Genomic DNA, 3,942 nt, shown 5'->3' on the forward strand with positions numbered 1-3,942 from the left:
CGTGAACGAGAAATGTGACATTTAAAATAGGAATGGATGTGTACCAAGTTAAGCTGATGGAACGGTTCAAATATTTGGGCAGCTCACACTACGAGGAAAACGTAGATAGCATTACTGATTATAGGAAGAGAACTGGGTAAGTAAAAAGGCGTATATGAATAGTATGACAGATGGAATATTATGTAGTTTTGAATGTCAATGACCGCATTCGGATAGCTGTTGGATAAACCAATGAATCGTTCAATGAGCCACTCATTGATTTCTCCACGACTCTCATTGTCCATGCCTCACTTCTACAGAGAAGCATACTCCGATTGTAAGCTATGATAAACTGTTTCCTTACTTCTACGCTTAAATTTCCCGCTGAAGGGGGATCTTTATTTTGATGGAATGCTCTCTTCCTCTTGTCTATTCTGCTGATAATTTCTTTCTTGCTTCTCCCACCGCGAGTTACCCTGCTGATTTAACGTAAAAGAAACTTTTTAGCGCATGTATTTGATTTTGGAGAAGTTGATATACATTCATTGGCCCCCTATATCTCATATATCGTGATAGTGTTTGTCTCTCTATTGCAGCTCTAATATAATGATAATAAAATAATAATATTGTAGAAATATATTACTTTGAGTCATAATATCAGCGATCTTTGTCCACCCCTAACTAAAAATTCAAGAAAGCAGCATCCTTTGGCATTTGGATCCCATAATGAGAAACGCTGATAACCAGACCTTTGCAGTTTGCTCATTAAAGTCAATCCATTAATGCATGAATCAGAGCATCTTGACAAATAGTTCCTCGAAGTTTACACAATAGACACACAGCAAAACACGGCACGGTAATTTTCATCCTGACTCCAAAGCCAAAGAATCCTTTGGCACTGAGGACATAGTAAATAGGGAAACTGGTGATAGGAATAGAATCGACCCAGCAGACTTTTATAATTGCCTCCGATGAAGTTTATTCCAGGATATAATTCCATTACGGGGAGTGCTTTTAATAAGACAGGGCCCATCAACACGCGACAAACTTGAGCGAAGGTTAAGTTTGGTACTCGGAATGCAAAATAGGTCTTAAAAGCAGGAGAGGCACTTGAGGTTAACTCGGAATTCGAACTTTAGGAGAGAATGAGTTATTTGCCTTTGAATAGAGGGAAAAACGATTACTAATTAGTAATCATTCCTACGCTGAGCGGGAAATTGACGTTCATGTTATGAGAGGTTAAAGAGCTTGTGCGGTTGAAATTGTATTTGTTTCCCATCATAGTTACTACGATAATAACTCCAACAAAAGTCGTATTTTTAGGTGACCATTATGACGATTTGTGTGGCACGATTTTCAAATTTATAAACGTGAAATAATTACGATATGGTACTGTTTTAAAATTACTTTCACAGCGATGAGTTGCTTTAGTTTAACAATCGTTTTAATCAGGTGTTTGGTAATAATTTTCTCTAAATCCCCAACTCATTCATTTATTCAACCAATCCAGGAGTCAGGGCCTTTGATCCGGCCCTGCCTGGAGTAACTAGTTAAACACTTGCCCAAGTAGGGTTTATACCTCGAGAAAATATAACCTCGAAATACCCTAGACGATTCACTCACGAAAAAAATCTGGCTAATGCCATGGTGACCTTAAAACATTTTTTTCCATGATAACGAAGACTTTCCCTAGGAAAATTAAGGTGTAATTATGCTAAATTAATTACTAATGTCATAATTAATTTTCATAATGATAACATAATAAGTTTCAGCTAATACTGTATAATAATTGCAATTAAATTCATTAATCGTTTCAGGCTTGACTTGGTGGAAATGCGATATATGTATGCATTATAAAATATAAACTACAAATTGTAAATCCCATACTTAAAAATAAAACTCCATTGCCGACCATGGTTTCGACATTCTATTTCGATATTCTATTCTCTATGCATTTCGACCTTGAAAATGACATAGAATGTCGAAACCATGATCGGGAATGTAGTTTTATATTATAGTGTGATAATTACCATTTGAAAGTTATATATTTTATCATGAATATGGTGCAATGGGATAGGGGATTGGAACGGTCTTCTTAAGGTAGTTTTTGAACCCTACCCGCGAATCTTAAGTCCTTTATGAGAAAGTTTAATAAGGCTGAGTAGTAAGGGTCTTTTCATTTTGTATGTTCCACTATGTTTGGATTAACGTTTATATTGTATTACCTGTTTGTGTGTTTATTTATTTATGCGTATCCATGTTGCCACCTGACCGAATGGTTGACTTGTAAATTTACATTAATAGTAATAATAGGTTTTTCCTCCGTCGCTTTTCGTCATTCAGCTATTCGTACCCAAACTCTGCGTACCATAATTTCTCCTCCGCGCAAAAGGTTACGGGAATGGAGTTGTACAAGTCAGATCAATGCAAGAACGCGAGGGTCACTGCGAGAGGCATTGGAATTCGGAAGTGGGATATTCGGAATAGGTTAGCAGGAGAAAGGTCACGAGCTGATCTTCCCGGAGTTTTCTCGGTCCAAGGGCCAGCGAGCAGCGGGAGATACTGGCGGACTCAGAAATGGGATAATTCATGTAAAACCGTCCGTAGTGGTTCGGGCGGAAGCCGCAGCAGGATAAGGCGGCGCCACCGTCCACCTCCTGCCTCCCCTCTGGCGGGGTTCAGGGGTAAACTGGAACACTCCCTTTTTTGCCCTTCACCCCGAAACCCTGTTCGGACGATCAAAATATCCTTTCTCCCATACCCAACTCACCCCTGCCCTCTTCTTCCTACGCCTGCCAAATAAAATGTTTATTTTTACTCCTCGTTTCGCAAGATCGTTACCGAGTTTCGAACGCCCACAACAAGTATTCAACATTTAAAAAATTAAAGTAATCTCGAGAGAAAATTGGTTCGTTCGCTATTTACATTGTAATTATCGAGCATATATTATAATAATATACAGTGCATCTCAAAACAATAATATGAATAACCTTGTACCTTCTCAGCGTTATATGTTAAGACGACTGTCTGTCTGTTTTAATTCTCAGTTGGTAATTTTATTTTCTTTCTGAACTTCCCGTTCATTCAATTTTTTAACAATTAATCGTCATTATTGAGTATTGTTTGACCGTTATTTCCAACCCATGTGTACGAATGTACACATGGGTTAATTGTTAAGCGTTACCAAATTTTAGCTTTCCATGTAACTGAATTTGTGTGCTAGTTTCGGGCTGAAAGAAGTGATGCATGCTTGATGGGAGCTCACACCACGTGCGTGAATAAATACGTGTTATTTTTGTTATTGACTGGAATTATTGCATCCTGATGATTAGTGACCCGATTTTCAAATACCCTGGAGATGGCTCGCAGGGTTTATGCAGATGAAGATATGTCGGTGATCTCTTCCCGGATTTTCAGATTTATTTTAATTCATTCCTCCTAACATTTCGATTACCGCGATATGAATCTTGGAGAGATTGACTGGATCAACCGGTGGACCACTTGGGAAGAGTTCACCGAGTAATGTTTGATATTTAAGGCAAAACGACGAGACAGCAATGCATTGATGCATTTGAGGAAAAATAAGCAACCTCCAGTATTTACTCCCATAAATTTAATTCCACTATTTTCGCTCACTACCTAACATCAGGTTCATGGTATTGGTAGTATGATACCCTTCTGGACAAATTGTTTCATTACTGACCTCAGGACCTCGGTAATCATTGGATCTAACGGGATAAATCACGGATGAGACATAGGTGGTGCAGGCGAAAAATAATGTGAAGCGGAAGAATTACACAGGCTTTAAAATATTAGCCAATGAGAGGATTGAGTGGAGAGCTGCGTGAAACTAATCTTAGGATTCATTACTGTTGATGATGATGATGAAGTAAGAAAAGTAAATAGACCCATACTTTTCTTTTTTATTTCGAAATTTCGCTTACCTCTCGAGCATTTCAAAGC

This window comes from Ischnura elegans, chromosome 10, assembly GCF_921293095.1.
Source record: "Ischnura elegans chromosome 10, ioIscEleg1.1, whole genome shotgun sequence".
NCBI lineage: Eukaryota > Metazoa > Arthropoda > Insecta > Odonata > Coenagrionidae > Ischnura > Ischnura elegans.